Below are 23,817 nucleotides of genomic sequence, written 5' to 3' on the forward strand. Positions count from 1 at the left end.
ATCTGGAGGGCTCGGGTGCCCAGCACACGGGCTCGCTCGAACTTGGTCATGTACGGCGTGGTGATCCGGTTCTGGTTGGCCTGTGGCCGCTCTCCAGAGGGGACGGTCTCAACGTTCTCCTGGCCCACCTCCTCAGCGGTCTCCAAGTCATCAACCCTTCATCTTCCTCCACGTCATCAAAGTCGTCACCATCAAAGATGTCCTCGTTGTCCGACATCATGTCCGCCCGGTACAGACCCGGCTCTGTGGGTCGGGGCCGCGCGACAACCACACAACAACTAACCTCCTCCTCCTCGTGCGGCGCCACAAGTACTCTGCCAATTTAACCCTTTTTTAAAAGTTTGCTAGCTTCAGATTTAGCATTTTGACACAAAGTATTTTTATAAAATAACGTGAAACATTTTAACAACTTATATTGCAATATTGAGAAGCATAGTACAAGCTTTTGAACAACCTCTGTGGAATATTTAAAATAGACCTTATTTTTAAAAAGCCAAAACAAGGCAAGTAATTAGCTATGTAGTACTGCTGCTGTTGTGATTAGGTGCTAGTCTGTGTGAACAGACTGATAGCAGGAGCTCCCACAGATTTCTGGAGGCTGCAAATCACCAGGGTGACTCCTTCTTCCCAAGGAGTGGTTTGGAACTACTTATCTTTGGGTCAGCAGGGAGATACCAAATGATATATAACAATGGGAACATGTAAGTGCTTTCCTGCATGAAAAGTCAAATCCCTGTCCCTATTCCCCTTATAACTCCTCAACCCTCTAGTGTTCATAGGGTTTTCAAAGTCCTGTTATTTAAAAAACAGATGGCCAATCCTGCTTCCTAGTCTTAGTCGAGGAGCTCCACAAAAACCTGTTCACCATGGGTAACCCTTATGGGATTTGACACACCAGTGGGTACAGCTTTCAGCATCACAGCCACCCTAAGTTTCTTGGAGAAGGGCATGATGCTGCAAAGAGTGGCGGGTCAGCGAAGGAGAGGGAGTCCCTTATCCAGGTTGACTGATACAGTGATTGCTGCGTGAGGATGGTGCAGGATAGGGCAGGGTTCAGATCTTTTGTTCATAGGGTCGCTATGAGTAGCGTTCAACTCAACAGCGCCTAACAACACTACCACCCCTAAAAGAAAATCAAGCTAAGCATGATTTTGGCCTCTTATAGAGATCAGTTAAAACTGGAAAGAAGAATACAAGTTTAATTTACTTTTAGAAGCACTTTTTATTCCAGTATTGCTAGAAAATTAAAGAAAATGAAAGCTATTATCTAAATAATTTCAACTATACCTGCAAAATCATTTCTCTGGCCTGCAAGGCTGCCCATCGTCTCTTGTTATGGAGCCAGTCAGGTCACTTCTGATTGACAGGCAAAGCCAGATGTCCTGCCCTAGAAGGCAGGACTTGGGAGGAGACTGAATACTCAGGAAGAAAAGAGTATTACAAGTTACTTTTAACTATTTAATTATGTTATTGGAACATCATTGTGTATACAGTAAACTTCTAGAGGAATACAGAACTCCTTCTGCTGTAACTCAACAGGTCTTTGCAACCCGGTAACTATTTCCATCCTCCCTATACTTTTTTTGGTATGTTCTCACCCATGCCCTTGATTAAATAAGGAAGCAGTTCATCTCTGGATTATTTTTACATGCTCTTCACAAATCTTACACTTCATACCTCTCCCAAATCCAGAAGACTTTGCACTCTTACCACCAATGTGTATTACACAAATCTTTGACACCAATGATCAAAGATTTCCGTAGTATAATCGAAATATTTTCATCAAGGCTCTCCATCCTTTGGTCCCAAACTATAAATTCCATTAAAAGCTGTTACCATTTGCCTGGTTTATGATGTGCCAGAAAGGAGAAAAACAAAAACACTTTACAAGTACTCATTTACTCTTCATCAAAAAATCCTAAATGAAGATTAACAAACTTGTGGAAAGTAATAAAATATGAAGCCCGATGGTTTCCTAAGGGCATTCCAAAGACAATTTCTCAACTCTCAGACTTCAATTTCAACCACTGAACTGTGCTACATCTCTAGGCATAACAAGTATTATTCTGTATAAGAAGCTCTACACTCAAGTCGACCTGAATCACTTTTCAAGCCTAAAACAGTCTGCACTGTCCCATTACCTGTCTTCAGGTGTCTCCCACATCCTATAGAAACTGTCCTTTTCCCAGCTAGGCAAACTTTGACCATTTTTCAATGGCCATATCAAACACTTTTTCAGCCAAAAGGTTTCTCTAATACCAATGGTGGTGATATATCTCTCCTTTAGTTTATATACCATGGGTTTATATGACTTTTATTACATGTATTCTAATAATTCCTGTGCTACATCCTCTAACTGATTACAGTATATTGAGACAGTGATGTACCTATAGAAGAGCACTGACAAATTCTGGCTCATCACCTAGAGCACTACCTGGTACATTCTAGGCAACCAAGCAATTGCTAAATAGTATCAGCAAAATGTTCCCATTCAAATAAAAACAGAAGGCAAGGATTTCATTGTTTCACTCATAATTCTAAAATTACACTATTGCATTATATAAAATCCATATTCTTCTTACTAAGACTCATTGGATCAAAGACTATTAATTTTGCAGGAAAAGTATCTAGCAAAACTCAAAACATCTATCCTGCACAATGTCATCCCACAAATCACTATTTAGCCACTGTTGTAGTTCTGAATGCTAAGCCTGCATTAGCCTAACAAAACACAGATAAAACTTTTTTCCACCAACAACCAAAGATCTGAAACTGTTCAAGAACTCCGTAAAATTCCTAACATTTCCATGGAGAAATCACTCAACTAATCCATGACAGATATCATAAAAGGAATCTGAACAGTGTTTTTCTTTCTAATCTGACATAATGCTGTTAACAATAGTAGTATCCTTAGTAAGTTGTTTTTGTTGTGTTCCATGGAGTCAGAACCGACCCACAACTGACCCTCTCGTGCGTTTTCAGAGGCAGTTAATCACCCAAAGAGAAGACTGTCCATCCTTCTCCTGCAGAGCAAGTGGCTTCCAACCACATGCCTTTGGAAATTCAGCGCAGCTTATTATCACTAGGCCATCCATAGCTCTCTACAGCTATATATACACGTTAAATGTCTAAAACAATCAACTATTTGACAAATACAAAACAAAAATCAGTACTGTCTTCCTTCCCTTCAACCCCCTTTTAAGCTACCTTTACTGCTCGGGGACCATACCTGACACAATGACTAATGGCACTGTATTCCAAATCCTTTGCTGGGAGCTGATTCTAACTCAGAGCACCCTACAGGAGAGTGTCAGATTGTCCTGCAGGGCTTCTTCCAAGACTGTAATCTTCACAGAAGCCGACTGACACATCATTCTCCTGCAGAGAAGCTGGTGGATTCAACTTCCAACCACTGCACTAGAAGCCAGCACCTTGAGCCACTGCACCACCATTACTCCTTAAATACTCTATTAGCTGACACTTCCCAACACACAGATGTGTGAATGTATATGGTCATAGGAAATTATTCTATCACCTTCTTTCATTTTCATTCCCATTTCCTATCTTCTCTCTTTTCGTTTACCTTCCCATTCTGTTTCAGCTCCCCACTTTCCATTGTTTCAGGGTTTTCCAATCTGGGTGAGCAAAGGGGGTGTCTTCAGGCAGTGGATCGTTAGATTTATTATACAATATTGTCCCCATTTTTTGTCTCATCTCAATGATTATTCTTTAAAATTGATAAAAACATGCTCTGAGTCATCTTCAAGAATCACTCATAACCAACCACTCATAAATTTCTATGTCCACTAATATGCAACAAAACTAGAGCTAAGTATCATTACTAAAATTATACAGGCCAATGTGTAAAGCTGATAAATGTATGCTGGTATGAATGACACCTTCTAGCAAGTTATAATTTAACAACAAAAGGTTCCAAAGCTCTCCACACAGGAGACCTGAAATAAAGTAAGGCATGGTAGAGGTAACACCATGCCCATGGTGCAGGTAGCTATTTTATTCAGCAAAATATCTTTTAAAGTAATGTTCATCGGAATTTTATAAATGATATAGTTTCGTTACTTAATTCATAAATTGCTCTGGAGGCACAGTTACAGAATAGCTATAAGCTTTGGAGACTTAGTTTCTACTAGTAGTAGGAGTACCATTTTAATAAAATCATTTAAATTGCCCTGAGGCTCTAAGGAATGTTTTCCTCTTTAAGAGGAGCTTGTACATTACTCTAGTTTAAGTAACATAGCCTTACTTTATTCTGAGTTAGTCTCTGTCAAACTCTGCACTTACTTTCTCCCGTACCTGTCAATATTTCAAAGAGTATCAATAGGGCTGTCAAGTTACCAACATGATGATAAATATTTTTGTTGGGCTGGGTGTTTTTCCATTCTTGTTAACCACCTCCCTCCATTCTGGCTACCTTCATGTATCCTGCCATTATTAAACACTAATTATGGAGCTAAGGAAGCTCTCTGGTGGCCTACTGGTACAAAGCTGTATGTATTACTCCAAAAGTACACACTATTTTCTTTTTACAAATACCCAAGAATTAATAGGAAACTATATTTTTTTTACTAGATATGGAATATATTATCCATGTACTCCACTGGCTTATTTATAAATGAAAAAAGTTCAATGGAATACACTCAGAAAGAGTGGTATTTCAAATAATGGTTATATTTAAATTGAAAATAGTTCCTTTTGGATAGCTGCACATGACCAGTAGCAAAATACCAGATCTTGACTCAAATTCAATCTTGTGAACGGAAAAAACAACATGGTAAAAATGTATTCATAACCACAGTGGATTATACTAACAGGTCAAACTTTCTGAGGGGAAATAACACTAACATTTGTTTTGCACCTTTTTCCTTTTTAAAAAAATTGGTATTTGAGTTAAAAAAAATAGAAAGCACACTGGTGTTTCCTCCCAACCAATCGTTCACGCACATTCTCTTCCACAGCACCAGTCACAATACACATAGTGTTTGATCATCTACTCATTTCACATTTTCATCACCCATCTCACAATTTTTAACTGGCTATTAATTTTCTTGATAGACAGAATAACTGATACCCTTTTCAAGAAGTACTGATTTTTAAAAAATCTTTCTCAAGACTCTCTTTATTACACTCTGGTGAAATAGTTTATTAAAAACTGGGCTGCTAATCAATAGGTGTGTGGTTTCATTTCACCAGCTGCCTTAAGAGATAAAGAGCCAGTTCCTCCTGTAAAGATATACAAACTCAGAAACCTAATAGAGTCACCAGGAGTCAGAATCAACTCAATGGTAGTGGTATTGGCTTTATGAGGTGCTCAGGGTTTGGTTTGGTTTGGTTTGGTTCTTCTGGCTGTTCATAAACACAGAAAGTATGTGGCATAATGACAGAGGTTTATGCAGCCTTACTTGAGTCAGAGTGGGGAATATTTGCAATTCTTTTCAAATACTCAAAGGTAAAGATACTATCTTAAAATTTCTGGGATTCCAGAAGTTTTTTTACTAGTTAAGTGTCACTCTTTAATTAGCTGAGAAGTCAATGCTATGTAGACTCATACTGGTATTAAAACTTCTTTGGTTTAATGATTCAAGTAATGTCTGAAGAAAGCTAAGAAATGTATTTAATTCAACATTGCCAATTAATTGTTTTCAACAGCAAAGACTGTATGGACTCAACATATTGACTGTTGGAAGGAAGCTGCAAGAAAAAAATCAGTTTAGTTCTTGCTGCTTAGAAACTGAAGATATCTAGGACCCCTGGCTAAGCACTAAACTTCTGTCTGAAATGAGAGCTTTGCTAATTCAATTTTCAGGGAGTTTCAGGCCTCTTTGGGAGTCTGAATCCACCCACAGCTCCAGGAAAGAAAAGCTGTCTCCTCCCATACAATTTAAAGCCTCTAAAAACTGCAGGGTCAGCTATTACTCATACCAACTCGATGGCAGTGACAGTGAATGACTATGTGAAAGGCTAGCAGTTCAAACCTACTGAAAGACATTTCAGAAATAAAGTCAAAATTAGAAGAGGTCTTACAACTTATTTTCCAAAAGATCATCCCCTTGAAAACTACAAAGTAATTCTATTCTTTATACTGGGTAACCCCCTGAGTTACAAAACTCAATGGCAACGAAAAACAATCACCAGTTTACCCATCATGTTGTTGTTGTTGTTGCTGTTGTTGTTGTTGTTAGAGTCGTAGACGACTCTCCAGCCATGTTTGGCACAATAATCAGGGGACTATAAGGATTCGCTCCACAACCCAGTGAGTAAGGAGCTGTGCTGCCCAAAGGCAATGAGCTTGAATCCACCAGTTACTCCAGGAGAGAAGGATGGGCAACATCCTCCTGTGTGATTTACAGCCTCTGAAAATCCACAAGGGGGTTGGCTATGAGTTGCTTCCAAGTCAAGGGTCCATAAAAACAACAATAACAGTATTATAAGGGTCTCCCTGTTGAGTGTTTACCCAAAAAACAATTATAGCATATACTATTGTAAATTTCAATCTGAAACGAAGTAATTACTTAGATGGCATCTAATCCAATTTTTTCAGGCCTGTAGTATTTATGTGTGTGTGTGTGTGTGTGTGTGTGTGTGTGTTTTTATATCTGATTAGAAGATCTTTTGTGACTATTTTATGAAAAATCAAATCCTCATTCGAGGGACATATAAACTGATGTTTCCACATACCAGTAATATAGTTGTTGTTGTTGTTGTTAGGTGTTACCAAGTGTACTACAACTCACAGCGAGCTTTTAAAGAACAGATCAGGACCCTGCCCTACCTGCACCTTGCTCAGCCCCCCTGGGACAGCCTGTGTCCTCCATCTGGTTGAGGGTCTTCCTCTCTTACACTGGCCCGCTGCCTTTCTAACTGTAACTGTGGACAAATTTCTTTTGGCTAATCAAATCAGCCCAGTTTTTATTTTTGTTAAATAGTGAGAGGAAAAGTAAACCTATTACCATCATCACAGCTCCAAGTCCTACTGGCCTGAAAGGACAGAGCTGACCTACCCCATGGGGTTCCCAAGAAACCATGGAGTTTCCAAGGAGGCTGTAAACTTTTAAGAGAGCAAACTGCTACATCTTTCTCTTACAGAGTAGCTGGTGGGTTCAGACCGTTAGCCACAAAGTGCTTAACCGCTGTGTCACCAGGACTCCTTAAATGTGGAAAAAAAGCAGCCAAAAATAGCAATTGAGTATAGTTAGGACTATTGGAGAATTATAAAAATAAGAGGAAAGAATTAGCAAACCATCACTGAGGTGAGCTTCAGATTTTAAAATAGCAATGGTCTCAGTAGGTCAATGCCTCCCTCCAATGTGCAAATGTGACCTTTACAAGGCTACAGCTCTATCATCAAAAATCATAGAAGTAACACATCTTCTAACCCAGATTCTAAAATGAAAAGAGAGAGAGAGAGTCACAGCTCGAATGGCAAAACCATTCCCAAAGGAAAATCACACAAAGGAAGAAAGGGAGCAACTGTCAAAACACCTGAGTAAATGGTTACTTCTATCAGCTCCTACCTGTGAGCTGCTGCGCCTTCTCCAGAAAAGAAGATCACTCGGGGCAGGGTGTGAGCTGCACGTCTCACCTCTGGCCACATAATCAATCCAAGGTATGTGTTGCAGCCAGCAGGGTTCTCAGCGCCAGAGGGCCCTTAATTTATAGTCACAACTGCCAGTGACAATTTCAGAAATGTATGACAAAGAAACATAATCTCTTTTACCCATTCTTCCTCTCTCTACTGGCAGCTGAGCTGGCATTTTTATCCACCATGCCAATTAATGTTACTTCAGTCTCTTTTTCTCAGACAAATCACTTAGTTACTATTAAGTCTCTCTGTTTTTCTCATCTGGGGCTAAAATTTATTTCACAGAGTTATTATAACTAAGTGAATGTACACACACATCCATACAGTTGGCTTTCAATTAAATGAGAGCCTCCAGTATACATGATTGAAAAAGTACAATGTATTGCCACATTTCATCAACTATGTAGGAAACCACTTTTTGTTTTCTTTTTTTTTCTATAATTATATTTTATTAATTTTCATAAACATTTACAGAGATTCTGGGCTTCCACTCATTCATTGCTGCACCACTCTCTCCACCCTCCTCCCAGTTTGTTCTTGTCCAAATGCCACAGTGCTTGTCAAAGCCAGTTCTGATTAATCTTCTTTGTCAGTGTATCCTTTGCCATTCCCTATCACTCCTCCCTGAGAGAGACTTCACCCTGAGTCATAAGGAAAAGGGGACGGCATATTCTCTTAGCTACTTCCTGCTGAAAAGGGACGCTGTGGGTTTCAGGGTGAAGATCTTCTCTTACTACTCTAAAGGGCCCCTTTGGCAGTAGGAAACACATAGACTATTATGGAGATTGATTTTGGAATTCAGATGCACTCTTATTGATTGTGCTTGGCTGTACATGTACATATCCTTCAAGATGTACCATGGAGGTGTTGCAACCTAGAAGACACGAATTTGACTAACAAGTTATAGGTACATGAGTCCAAAAATTATGGAAAAGTAAAAGAAAAGATTCTTTCATTGTTTTACAAACCCTCCCCCAGGTCCCCTCCACCATGCAGCCCTCGCTCTAGTCTCCTGTGACAACAGAGATACCCAGTTACATCTCTCTTTTAGACGGTTCTCTCCCTCCTCTGTTTCAGTGCAGTATACATTATTGAACCCATCATACTCAGTCTCTCCCCAACCCCAAGGACAGTCCCATTCTACAACAGTGGCATCATGTAATATTTGTCCTTTTGTGACTGGGATATTTCACTCAGCATAATGTTCTCCAGAGTCAACCATTTTGAATAATATTGCATGAGTTCCTTGTTTTTTAATGCAGCATAGTATTCCATTGTGCGAATATACCACAGCTTCTCTAGCCATTCGTTTGTTGATGGGCACTTAGGTTGTTTCCAACTCCTTGCTATTGTGAACAAAGCTGCAATAAACATGGGTGTGCATCACTTTTTGTTTTCACTGTGGACTGGCAGATGTTAGCTAACAAAGCCTCACTGGAGCCTCCTTGAAGCCCTGTTCTTGACTTCACAAACATACATTTAGCACTCCAAAGACATGCTCTCCCTAGGTTCTTAGTCAAAAATGTAAAGGACACAGGTTTAAGGCTTGAGGTTGGTTGGTTTGTTTTTAATGAACACAGTATGTAAAAAAAAATATGAAAAAATGTAAACCTATTTTCTCTTTTTAAGTCTGGCTTGCCCCTAACAGTTCTGTTGTTGCTTCCAAATGTATTAAGGGTAGAAAAGGCTGTTTAGCAATGAAGAGAAACTTGTCCTCATATTTTGACCTTTGTTTGAGACAAAGACCCTTATGTAATCTCTAATTGAACTTGAATCACAAAATTCTCTATGTCAGACTAACTTTTATTTCTAGGGAAATAGAAAAATGCCCCAGGAAGGGAGCAACAACTATTCAGAGTCAGCTTTTCCAACAGTCACATCAAATGGAACATAATCAAGTGCCAAAGTAAAGCTCTCCATAGAGCTTTACCCACGTCCAGTTCTTACCAAATAAACCCAAGTACTAGGTAATATCTGTGCTGGTATAGTTATATTTTTTTCTCTCAAATTAAGCTGAAGGGAAAAAAATTGTTTATGATTTTATATTGTTTTCAAGAGGCAATTTTCTAAATAAGATTGCTATTGTGTCAAAAAACTACTACTACAAAAAATATCCACTATAAAGTTGACAGAACAAAGAATTCTAGATACATACATACATCTCTGGGAATACCACAAACTAGAAATTTATTTTTGAAATATCACTAAGCAGATTTTCAAATGTACCCTGAGAAATGTTTTTATTCATTGTAACAATTTTATATTAATTGAGAACAGTGAGAATGAAAAGGCAACTAGAAATAAGCTAATTATTTATATGTATGTAAATTCATAATTATTAATCTGGAATATTTATACAAAATTACCTTTAAATTTTGTGACTATAAATAAAATTATATACTTTAGTTAATGTACCTCACTATTCTTTATAACTATTAATCCAATTAATGATCACAAGAAGGTAAATGAAATAGTAGAGAAGAATGTCTATTTGCATTTTATTGACGAGGTAAAGGCATTTAACTTTGTGGATCATAACAAATTATAGCGAGCAATGAGAATAATGTAAATCTCAGAACACTTAATTATGCTCAAACCAAATATATATATCAAGAAACTATTGTCCAAACAAAGCAAAGGAACACTGCATAGCTTAAAATCAGAAAAGGTGTGCATCAGAGTTGTATCTACTCTCTACATCTATTTAATATGTACAATGAGCAAATGATTTGAGAAGTTTCACTCTAGAAAGAAGAATGTGGGATCAGGATCGGAGGAAGACTCATCAACAACCTGCATTATGCAGATGATATAACCCTGCTTGGTGAAAGTGAACAGGACTTGAAATATTTGCTGCAGAAGATCAAAGTCTACTAGTCTTCAATATGGACTGCATCTCAGCATCAAGATGACAAAAATTCTCAGCATTAGACTGATAAGCAACATCAGTATAGAAAAAATTGCAATTGTCAAAGATTTCAGCTTACCTGTACTCATAATCAACACTGTTGGTCCTAGCAATGAGGAGACATATTGGGCAAGTTTGTTGTTAGGGACTTCTCCAAATCACTGAGAAACAATGACGTCAGTTTATAGACTAAAGCATGCCAACTTCAGGTCATGGTCTTTTCACTCACTCATTATGCATCTGAAAGCTGGACAATGAATAAGGATGACAGAAGAGTTGTGTGTTAACAGAAGAGCACTGAATAATAGCTCATGGACTGCCAAAAAAACAGACAGACACATCTTGGAGAAAGTACAGCAGAATGCCCCTTGAAAGCAAAGTGCTTAACCTTACTTACATCCTTTGTTGCTAGATGAGGAAATACCTTAAAAAGAAACATCATGCTAGGAAAGGCGGAAGGTCAGCGAAAGAGAGAATAGGCTCAATCAGATAGATGGACACAGTGACTGCAATAATGGGTTCAAACATGTCAGGGATGATAAAGATGGCACAGGATGGGACAGAGTTCAGATGTATTAATCATAGAGTTGCTATGAATCATACTTGGCTCAACAGTATCAAACAACCACCACCACCATACACAAGATATACACAGTATGGAGCCTAACACCTTAGAACACATTATATTATTAAACTATTTATAGTCATATGAGAGGTTCAAGGAAAGATGCTGCAAAGTAGATTCTCTGGCAGAGATATAAAAGCCCTTCTGATTTTAATAGACAACCGTTATTGCTAGTGACTTTGTTACCCTATTTGATTTGAAGGAAATCTGAGGAATAGCCCCTGATTCTGGTAATTCTCTTTGAACTAGATCCAATTCAAATATATAGAAAATTCTTTGTAAAAAAAATCATAGCGGATTCACCACGACAAAAAATGAGCCTGAAGAACAATGTCCCATCTGTATGAATAACCATATCCTTCTCAGTTATGAATTCCCAAGCTGTGCTTGGGAATCACTGACTATACTTCATAGTCCACTCTTCTAGTTTTTATCAAATTACATTAAACACTAATTAACATTAATGCAAAATCACCTTTTAAAAAATCTGTTTTCATAGTTAGTAGTTATCAAGAAAAAATTATATATGAAAGTTTCTAATAGCCTGTCCTAAAACACTAAAACACCAAAAACCTAAGCACCAAAAAACCTAAAATACCAAAAGGTTGATGTTGCTGTTGTTAAGTGTCGTCAAGTTGTAGACAATTCATGGCGACCCTATAGACAAAAGAACTGTATATTTGTATAACTTTCATCGTTTCTCCAAGTTGATAGTTTCCGGAGGCAAGCTATTTCAGAAGTGGATACCATTCCTGCTCCCAAGCTTGTTTTAATCAGGAAGCTCCACTAAACACTGTCCACCATGGGTGACCATTATCATATTTGACATACCAGTGTCACAGTGTTCAGCTTCACAGAAGCCACGAGTTACCTTGGTCCAACAAACGGACAGACCCGTGCTATACGACTTGGCCTAGTAGATAAAAAGTTATGCTACCAAGCCAAAGGTGGGTGATTAAAAAAAAAAGAAGAAGAAATACACTTCAAATAAGAGTATTTCTAACATATATCACAAACACTGAATATTCCATGGACTGTCAAAACAATAAATAACACTGTCTTGAAGGTACTACAACCAAGGTGCTTATTAGAGACAAGGATGGTGAACCTTCATTTTACATACTCTGGGTATGTTGTAGGGAGGAGGGGCAGTCCTTAGCAAAAGGCATCAGGCCAGGGCAGGAGAAAGATCAAAGAAAGGAGAGAAAGGCACCAAACAAGATGGACTAACACAGTAACTCTAAATATGCGCTCAAGCATATCAGAAATGGAAGAGCACAGAGCAGGATAAGGTAAGATTCTAATCTGCTGTTCATAGATAGGGTTGCTAGGAGTTATAGTTGATGGCACCTAACAACAACACAATATTTTTTTAACTGTGCTTTTTCTTTCCATAAATAAAACAGTATTATTAGAAGGACATTTTCTAATCATAAAATAAATTGGTTACATTTTGTTAGATGGCATATATTTTTTCATGCATCACCATTTAAAAATCTTCCTTATTGTTGTTGTTGTTGTTGTTTTTCTTATGTGTCATCAAGTCGCCTGAGACTCATAGCAACCCTACGCACAAAAGGTTTCCATCTGTTGTTCACAGGGCCACTGTGCATTGTAGTTGACTCAACGGTACCTACAAACAATACTCAAGACCAAAAAAGGAGCAACTGTAAGCAAGAGGAAGCGTAATGGAACTGAGAATGGAAAGACCAAGATGCTGCTGGGAGTTCTGCCCCCTCTCCTTGTGACCTTGTCAAAAGTCTCCGAAGCTTTCTGCTTTCCAGAAAAACAGAGGAACTGGAATAAATGGCCCCCAGGTCCTTGAGATTCCTTCTAGTTCTTATAGATTCATCTCTAAAGAGGATCATTCTACTGTATAAGTGTTAGGGGAGTGAGACTTCTGTTTTCGAATCCTATTACCTACACATTCAAGTGACTACCAACAGCAACAAAATGCAAACGCTCAGATAAGAAAAAAGAAAAGTAGGAACTATGCCCATTTCAACAGCCATCTTATTAATAATGTACCATAAAAGTTATGATCATCTTTAAACCAAACAATTTTGCATATCCTTTGAAATCAGGAACCCTGTTCTCTAGCACATGCTTTTAGGAAACTAGATGTGCCAAATTATTTTAAAGCCTGCAACCTGACCCTTACTCAAACACATCATGCTTTCTCAGTAGACAAATCTTGGAACCTATTCAGACAGTGCAAAACAAATTTAGCTCTATCTCGGAACAATTAAAAAAAATTATAAATAATGACTGTTACAAACCAAAAGAGAAACAAAGTTCATATTTTTTAAATGTACCTCCTTATCTTATTAAAACAAACTTTACTATTTTGTGTAATTCAGTAGTGTGCCATTTCTTTTATAATGTGACTACAGAACTCCCTTTGACCTGCCAGCTAGCTAAAAGAGGACAAAGCTTTCATTATGTCTTAATTCTCTGGTAAACATTTTCAGAAAGAAAAGCCTCCTTCAAATATACCAAACTAATTGATATTAAAACATTTGAGAAAATGTAAATGGTAAACAAACTGTACAAAGCACAGTTTTGTTAAAGAAAAACTCATTTTTTTTAAATTTCTCTTTAAAAGAAATGTTATAAGCAGGATATATGAGAATCTTTCAAAAAATAGTCAGGGTACAAAGAAATAATCATATGCTTTGTTTCAGCCTCTTTTTTACTTCTCATATTTGGCTTTCCTATGGCTTAGTGGGTAAGGACTTATACTGCCAACCCAAAGGTAGGCAGTTCAAACCTATCAGCTGCTCTATAGGAGAAAGATGGTAATCTCCTCCCACACAATTTACAGTCTCTGAAAACTTATAGGAAGGTTAGGTATGAGTTGCTTCCCACTCAACAACACCTAACAATAACAACACCAGTGTTCCAGGGAAAGGCTCCAAATGGCTAGCAAGATGCAGAGACTCTGCCCTATTCACGAGACAGAGGAGATCTTGACTACCATGCTCTGCATGTTAGAGTAGTTGACAAATAAGAAGCAAAAATGTCAACGCTGTCTTCAGTCCATCCCAAAAAATAATACAACAGGAATGAGAAAGAAATGATGATAAAGGGAGGTTTATTATATCATGAGTTAAGAATCTATTCTGACCAGCTGTTGGAAAAGTTCCTACTGTAAAAGCCATCAAAAAAATTATTTTGGGAAAACCATTTCTATTGCTCAATGGATAGCTCATTATGATGTCTCTCACAACTACTGATTCCAGATGAGCCAACATAACCCTTGCTACTCTCTAGAGTAGTGAAGTTTCAGCTCTACACATCAGTAATAACTGTCTTTGGAGTTCTGCTTATGATCATTTAGAATCAAAAGTATGTGCTTTTCAATAAACACACTAATAAAAAATGGTATTTCAATACAATTTTTTTTGGAGGGGGAGTAAGTATACCAAACTGTGACAGCACAACAACATTATCTAATACAAAAATAGGAAAAAGTCATAAACAGACACATCATCCTTAAAGAGGACAACCAGACTGCCAGCAAATGGGAAGCTGCTCATGATTGTAAGTCACCAGAGATACACAAATCAAAATGGCAACAGTACCACCGCACTGCCACAAAAACAGCAATGAAAATGCATGACAAATGGTATTCTTAAAGGGAAATTTATCCATAAATAGTTCCCTAATTTCTCAGAAAACTCAACACACATACAGATACACACACAGGCACACCTCAGGGCTTTCTGGAAACTGTCACATCACAAACCAATGAGAAGTTATATACTTTATACACTTCATTTCTATCTTCACAGAACAACAACATATTCAATCTTTGTAAGATCTAATACCTAGTGAAGCCTTATGTCTTAATAAGTAAAACTCTAATTACAATTGCCTACATTTCTCATTCATCACCAGCTTAAAAAAGAAACAACCAAAACAGCTCTCCATTCCTCGCTCCTCATTCCACTCCTCAAAACACAGGCTAAGAACTGTGGAGGATCCCACCCTGACATTTAATTCCTCATAATGGCAATTCAGGAAAATGGCAAAGTCTTCAACTATCACAGATAAGGAAGAAGGTTGCTTAGGATATAAGGAATAAAGGTTTCTCTTCGGTTCATAAAATGCCACCCCAGACACAGGCATCTCACAGAGACAATGCAGGTTTGGGTCCAAATCACAGCAAAGGCATGAGTTTCACTATCACAAGGATAGCTCAAGTGGCCCGGTGGATAAGACGGCCAACCCAAAGGCAGGCACTCAAATACACCAGCTGCTTGTGGGAGAATGGTGGGCCATCTCCTTTACAGCCTCTGAAAATGCACGGAATGATCAATAATCAATTAGCTTTGACCCTGTGGCACGTAACATCATCAAAATAAATTCACACAGTCTTTATTTTCTCATTGTATATGAAAGTTACATTTATACTATAGTCCATCAAGTATGTAAAAAGCACTATGGAAAAGTCAGAGAAGCTGGAAGAATTATCAAGTTGTGACACAAAAACAGAAAATAAATGCATGCCACTGGGGAAAAAATAGCACTGGCAGACTTGCTTGGCAATGCATTGCCATAAACCTTCAATTTGTGGAGTTATTTTTTATTTCAATTTCTTGCAACAATGAATGAATGAAAATCTAACTTCTCTGTAAACATTAAAATCACAACTGAAATGAAATTTTATTTTTTAAAAAGTTGCTATTTCTGTGAGGTGTAATAAAAGCAATAAAACAAGGTGTGCCTGTATCACAAGGTAAAAATTAATGGGTTCACATTTCTAAGAAGCAAGTATCTTAGAGAGCGCTCTGGGCAACACCTCTCTGGCAGTGTGAGTCCACAAAGGCTCAGTAGGCGAAAGACCGTAATCTCCTCCTGTGCAATTCACAGTCTCTGAAAACCCACTGGAGGGTCGGTCAGCTATGAGTTGGTTCCAACTCGAAAGCAGTGAGTGAGAAATGAAATGCCTGTAGTGTCAATTTTACTCTGAAGTCAGAATATAAATATTTCATTTCCCTTTGACATGCCAAAGGGCGGCGATGATGGAAATTACAAGTGAATTACACAGCCAGCAGCTTTCCTCAAACCATCCGACACAGTGCCACCCTCAAGTTTAAAAGCAAACACCATTCAGGCCTTCAGGTGACCTAGCTGAAATGAGTCAACCAGTTCAAACATTACCTTTTAAATACAATTATATTAACCTACCAGTGGCTTGAAGGTGATGTGCCTTCAAAGTTTCTGCTCTACATCTATCACATACACAATAGATGGTCTGTATATGCATTAACTCACTAAGTTTACACTACGCCCTAAGACACTGAAACAGCATCAGCATGTAACAGATGGGGCCATTAAGCCCCAGGCTACAGAAAGACACCAAAGTTCACAGAGCTAACAAGTGAGGGGGTCTAGGATTTTAACCCAGTCCTATGGAGTCTCTATCATTAAACAAGGGGCATGCTCTATGCTTGTGTCTTTAGCTTTCAAACATATTACAACTACCAACAATCTTTTGAACTTTACACTAAGATATCGAAATAGATACCCTAATGGAAGATCTGCTATGTTGGCAATGAGATAGTATTTAAAAAAATGTAATAATGTTATTAAATCTGTTTTCAGTATTAATGTTCTTAAATTATTAAATAATTACTGAAAAACTGAGTGAGGAATTACCAAAAAAATTTCTAATTTGAAGGCTAGAAATAAAAATTAAAAGAGACCAGCCATAAGAGTTAACATAAAAATTTATTGACCCTCATACGCTCTATTACCCAAAACTGTCTCAGATATTAAAGCCATTAGTTAAGCATAGTTTTCCTGCTTTAATAAGGAAGAAACAAAAAGGTCTCTATAGATAATTTTAATTGGAACTTACAACATAGCACCATTTTGGCTAGAATTTTACTGGTGGTTGTTCTCCAAGATATAATGCATAGGAAAAAAACATCTTGAATGTAAGCTACTTTGTAACGAGATGACAGTTGTTGCTGAGTACCATCAAGTCGAACCAACCCACAGCTGATTCTCTGGCGGTTTTTCAGAGGTAGTTAATCACACAGGAAGAGAATGCCCATCCTTCTCCCACATAGCAGCTGGAGGATTCAAACTTGATGCACTTGGGACTGCAGCACATCTTCATACCATGAGATCACCAGAGTAAGGGGAGGGAAAAATTCAAGAATGAATACTGACTGAATCTTTTCAAAGACAAAAATGATGAGAATGAAGCTTCTCCTATCAGTTACACTATATTTTAAATAAGAAAAAGACTTTGTCTAGGATATTAACAAAAAGAAAGAGAAAATGACATATTTCTGCATATTTTTCTGAATTCTGTAACAATTATGCTAGTCTACAGAGTTAAAAAGAATAAATTTAATGAGGCAGTATGCTATGAAACATAACAAGAACAATCAGATAATTACTCTCATTTAATTTTAAATTTCCTCAGAGTTCAAATAAAAAAACCTGTTCCTTCTTTTTTAATGCCACTTTAAATAAAAATGAAATTACTACTATAGCATGCAAAGCAAAATGTTGCATCCCAAATCACATGTGGCAAAGAGGCACAGTAAATTAAGTCTATCTTTAGACTGTGAGGATGGCGCAGGACAGGATATGGTTTCCATCTATCGCTCTGAGGGTCGTTAGGAATCACAGTCGACTGGATGGCACCTAACAACAATAGCTATCTATAGATTAAACAGTAAGAATCCTACCAATGGCACTGTTATGGTTTTGGTTACAGACCCAATCTTGTATGAGGAACTGTAACTATCTACATGTGCCTTGGAGTGGAAAGCTGTGCACACAGATGTTTATGAAGAAATGGTTCACTTTCCCCATTTACAATAAAAAGAAGTGTGCAGGAGGCACAGTTACACACTTGACTACTAGCCTAAATGTTGGCAGTTTGCACTCACTCAGAGATGTCCTGGAAGAAAGGTCTCATGACCTGCTGCTGGAAGGCCATGGGGAAGGCCATAGCCCTGAAGCCCCTCCGAGCAGTTCTCCACACATGAGGAACCACCATGAGTCAGCCAACTCAAGGGCAACTCACAACAACAAATAAAATTGATAGCTGTGTAAAAGGAGCTTCTATGTTTGGGGTGGGTTTTTGGTTTTGGGGGATTTTTTCTGTCATGATTTGTCAAGTCAAACTCATCTGGCTCTTCTGTTAAAAGGCATAATGCAGAAAGGAATAATTTGACAGCACTAAGTCAGTCAAAACCCAGACACTAAGAGTTTCACAAAAAAGTCTGGAGTGAAGGAGAAATGGAAACTGGGAGTCCAAGGAGAAATGGCAAGAGTGCTATACACTGAGGGGATTGTAAGCAGGGTCACAAAATATGATCAAGAGACTGTGGTGACGGAGGAAGTTCAAGCAGCTCTGAAGGAAACACAAAAAAATAAGGCCCCAGGAAATGACAGCATACCAACTGACATATTTCAACAAACAGATGCTGCCCTGAATACACTCATCAAGTTGTGCCAAGAAATCTGGAGGACAACTGCCAAGCAAACTGACTGAAAGAGATCTATATTTGTTCCCATTAAAAAAAAAAAGGTAACCCGATAAAGTACGGAATTATTGAACAATCTCATTAATATCACATGCAAGCAAGATCCTACTGAAAATTCACCAAAAACGACTGGAAAGGCACATCAGAGAACTGCCAGATTTGCAGGCTGAGCTTAGAAGAGGCTATGGTAGTAGGGATATTATAGTTAACGATAGAGGAATCCTGACTGACTGACTACGCAAAGGTATTTGACTGTATGGGTCACAACAAACTTGTGCTTGACTCTGAGAAGAATGCAAATCCTAGAACACTTGATTGTACTTATGTGAAACCTATACCTGGACCAGGAGGCTGTCATCAGAACAGAGTAGGGAACCCTGCATGGTTCAAAATCAAGAACAGTGTATGCCAGGGATGTGTCCTATCACCATACTTTTACAATCTATATGCAGAACAGATTATCTGGGATGCTGGGCTCTATGAGGAAAAATATGGCATCAGGACTGAAGGAAGACTCATCAATCACCTGCATTATACACATGACACAACCTTGCTTACTGAAATTGAGGACAACCTGAGGCATTTGCTGCAGAAGGTCCAAGACTGAAACCTTCAATGTGGATTAAAGCTGAAAATGAAGAAAATAGATTCTCACCACTAGGTCGAATGGCAGTATCATGATAGATGGTGAAGAGATCGAAATTATTAACAGCTTCAGTTTGCTTGGCTCCACAATCAACACTCTTGGTACCAGCACCCAAGAAATCAAAAGATGAATTGCACTGGGTAAATCCGCTGTCAGGGACCTCTCCACAATGCTGAAGAGCAACGATATTAGGCTGGTGGCTAAGGTGTGCCTGATCAAGGTCACCGTCTTTGCAATTATATGATAAGCACCAGAAAGCTAGGCAATGACTAGGGATGATAGAACAACTGATGCCTTTGAGCTGTAGTGCTGGAGAAGAGTATTGAACATACCATGGACTGCTAGAATAAACAAGCTCATCTTGGAAAGAGTGAACCCAGGCTGCTCTTTGGAGGCAGGGATTCTGAAGCTCCATGTGACATACTGTGGACATGTTGCAAGATGGGGCCAGTCCTTGGAGAGGGACATCATGCTTGGGAGGGTGAGGGGACAGCACAGGAGAGGAAGACCCTCGGTCAGATGGACTGACTCAGTGACTGGAGTAATGGGGGTGGGTGTGCTGGAGACGATGAGGCTGGCACAGGATGCAGCAGGGTATAGAGCTGTTGTATCTTGTGTAGCTGAGTCGCAAGCAACTCGACAGCACATAACTGCTGAATTTCCTCCATAAACTTTCACCCAAACTGAAAGTAAGCATGAGTAGGCACATAAGCAGGTAAGCTCACACAAGCATGCACACACATACACTTTCAAAAAAGCGGCATTCAAAACAAAGAACAGCAGAACTCACAGTCTGGTCGCAGCTTAGATTCCCACAAAGTGAGCTGGCTTCTAAGTGTGTGGTAAAAACACTAATCACTTTATCGATTGTGCTCTATTATTTGAAGAGAAAAAAAAATGTCATCCTCATGATAAATGAGTACAATGGACAAAGGACCAGCACATTTTACATCTGTAAATATACCTGCTTTTAAATATGTATGAGCTCGTTGGTTGTTGCATTTTGTTTTTTATTCTATGCAAGTAAAAATCACTGGTAGGCATTACACAAAGACTTACCAGAAAAGAAACAATCCAGCAAGAGATGGTGGTAAAATACACTTCTATAAAATGGAGTATTTTCGAGGGGTAGCAAAGGCATGTGTTCGCTTCTGAGGATTAGGACTAATGTATTACTGCAGATTGGTGCATTTGGTGCCACAGATGGGGTCACTGCACAAGCATCAGACTATAAGGTTCTGACTAGCTCCATGGAGCTCAATGCTCAAATAAACGAGGACTTTTTTTAAAGCCAGAAGTAGATCTCAAGGAAAATATGACAAAGAAAACATCAGTACATACAGCAAAAGGTACTACCCCATCCCCTCTCTTCCCAGTGTACCAACTCCATGTCCTCCATGCAGAACTGGGAGAGAAGACTAACAGCACGGCTGGTCGTAAGGCAAAACCAGTATTATACAAAAATAGAAAATGACCATATCAGATCCCCAAGTGTAGACTAACTACATCCTCTGATACCTGCCAATTTACATCATCAAATAATTGTCAAATTTCATCATTACATTAGGTGATAAATTGTTACACAATTTGTCATGTTACATCAAGTAATAACCAAACCACTGAGAATCATAATCTATTCAAGTTAACACCAGAGTCGAAACCTCACAGCTAGTGCACTCTCGCCTCACACTTCAGCATTCACTAATGACAGACGTATGTCAATGTGCAACATAGATTTTCTTACTATTGTTCTAAGTGTGAGATATCCAATAATGAAACAGTTGATAAGTGAGGGAAAGATATAATTCCCAACATCACCACCATCAGGCATTCTTCTGCTGCTTTCTTCCTGTTCAACTCCCTCCAACTCCCCAACATCCAAGACAAATTTCTTCAACTTGCCCACTGTCTTTCCTTACTATCTACAAAAGCTAATCAATTGAATCTAGGATACTTCATATGCTAATAATACATATTACATGTATTAAAATAACTACAAAAGATGTTTCTCAGAACTTTACCCACTAATTCTTAATCTCTTCACCAGAAAATCCTAAAATACACTTTCTGAAATATCCAAGTGAAACAACAGATTTACCTTCTTTGAGAATAGACACTGTCATACAGACTCAAACAATAATAGTTAGTTCTGAATAGACACACACACTGGATAGAATTTAATCTTCTAGTTTTTACCTATTCCATTATATCATTTCAGAAACAACTGAAGTAGGATGAATTAGATCCCAATGAGGAAATAAAATTTGTAAATAGCTTCCCATCCAAAACCAAATCCACTGCCATCCAGTCAAATACAACTTACAGCGGCCCTACAGGACAGGGGGTGGGGGGTGGGGGGGTGGTCCATCAAGTCAGAACCAACGCATAGCTGACCCTACACTGGGTTATCAGAGGCAGTAAACTGCACAGGAGCAGAATGCCCATCCTCTTCCTGCAGGGCATCTGATGGATTCAAACCACATGTCTTTGGGATTGTAATGCAACTTTTTACCACTCAGCTGCTTAGAGAGTTTTCCAGGCTCTAAATCTTTATGGAAGCAATCTGCCACATCTGGCCATGAATAAAAGCACCCTGCCATACTCATCTCTCTCCAGACAAGGTAGGGAAATTCAAATTATTATGCGAAAACACACAAAAATACTGACTTTTAAGAATGGCTTAAAATATTCTTCTAATATTTCTAGAGCTTAGCATGAACGCGTTCTGGGGGCACAGTCCATAAGGAGTTGCACTGCTGATCTAAAGGCAGTGCACCTTTCTGTCAGGTGGAATCCATGAGCTGTTCCACAGGAGACAGGCAGGTAATCTCCTACAGCCTCAGAAATCTAGCTGGAGGGTCAGCTCTCAGTTGGTTCTGATTCAACAACAATAAGCTTGAGTTTTAAAACTTTTTATTTCTGTTTTTCTAGTTTAAAAAAAAATCACATTTACTAGGCTCAGAGATGGGGGAAGAGTAGAAGAGACAGTATTTACTATAATACTGGATTAAGCACTTGACATGCATTGTTTTATTTAATCCTCAGCACAGCTGATAATCATTACCTTTCTACTCATGTTGCAGGTGAGTAAACACAGACTTATGGAGCCCAAGAGCTAAGGAGCTTCTTGCTAAAAGACTCGAGGTTAGAGTTCAGTAAGAGTCACCTCAGATTAAAGACCTGGTTATTTCCTTCCAAAAATCCCATGGCGTCACTGAGAATTCTATGTTCTACTCTGACATACATGGGCAGTCTATGAGATGAAGTAGATTCAATGGAAACTGGTAAACATAAGCTCTGAAAAGCAAACTACTGTATCCAAGGTTTCACAAAGTAAGTGGCCAGGGCCTCAGATATTGTTATTGTTCTGTTACCACCAGTTCCAAAAAACAGAGGTTAGGCTTTCAAAAGTGCTCTATTCTGTCATTTATTATTATTACAGAGCTAAAAAATACTTTTAAGTCTTATTATCATGGTAATATCATTTAATAACATCTAATATTAGATCAATTTAGAGGGGAACTGGCGTAAAAAAGGTCCCAGTAACAGCTTCCAATCTCCTAAAAGATTCTGACCAATTCCAAATAATGTCAAACAAACCAGATTTTTTTTTTCTCTCCACTTTAAAGGAGTATTTAAAAAATTCTTTGAACCAAAAATTTTCTTCTTTGGAGTAGTCTATAACATGTCACACTGCTAATCAAAAGGTCAGCAGTTCAAATCCATCACCACTCCACAGGAGAAAGATGGACCGTTTCCTCTCACAAAGACTTAAAACCTTAGGAACCCAATGGACAGTTGCTGTGAGTTAGAATTGATGGCACGGGATTTGGATGGGTTTTACTGCAGCGAAGTTAATGAGTACAAAAAAAGTTATTGAGCATTGGCAAAAGTTACAATTCTCCTTAAAGTAGTAAAGTTTTAAAACAAATTAAATGGGTATTCGTTAGAACCAGGAAGGTATTGCTCAGCACAGGCAAATGAATATTTACAAGAATGTCTTGGGCCACTTTACTATGTTTTTTAGAGACAATAATGTCTCTAATAATTGGATTATAAAATCCAATCAAAAAATTGTGCTTCCTGAATGAATTGCATGAATCTAAAAAACGAACTCTAAATGTGACCCAGACTTTGTCAGCTACCAACAAGAAGAACCTGGAAACCACTAAAGACACTTCTGAGGGATCCCTCTGCTCGGACACCATCCGTAGATTATTAACACCCTCATACTACTTGCTTCACTATGGCAGTTATGTACCTCACATAAATGCTGCAAGTAATTCTTCTCTTTCAGCTTTAGCACACCTCAGAATCTGGGGAAGGAGATTCTACATCATTTGCATCTATCAGGGACTGATAGGAAAGCCCAACAAAAGAAATGTATCAAGACAGCTTCTTATTCATTACAGCAGGAAGACCTGAGTACCTAAAATGAATTTACAGGTGAGGAAAAAAAGATCTCAGCACTTTTTACAAAAAATCAGCACACTATTTCACTTCCTTATTCTTTATTATATTTTA

At 38.3% G+C, this 23,817-nt stretch overlaps 1 protein-coding gene and 1 pseudogene across 1 annotated transcript in view; both read right to left on the reverse strand.

Moving 5' to 3' along the window:
- Positions 1 to 23,817, reverse strand: part of DIP2C (DIP2 disco-interacting protein 2 homolog C (Drosophila)) — a 693,228-nt gene that overhangs the window by 502,884 nt on the left and 166,527 nt on the right. The gene's annotated exons all lie outside the window — the stretch shown is intronic.
- Positions 3 to 217, reverse strand: LOC102876592 (annotated as a pseudogene).

Source organism: Elephantulus edwardii, unplaced genomic scaffold (genome assembly GCF_000299155.1).
Source record: "Elephantulus edwardii isolate Elephantulus edwardi_28Jun2011 unplaced genomic scaffold, EleEdw1.0 scaffold00060, whole genome shotgun sequence".
NCBI classification, from domain to species: Eukaryota; Metazoa; Chordata; class Mammalia; order Macroscelidea; family Macroscelididae; genus Elephantulus; species Elephantulus edwardii.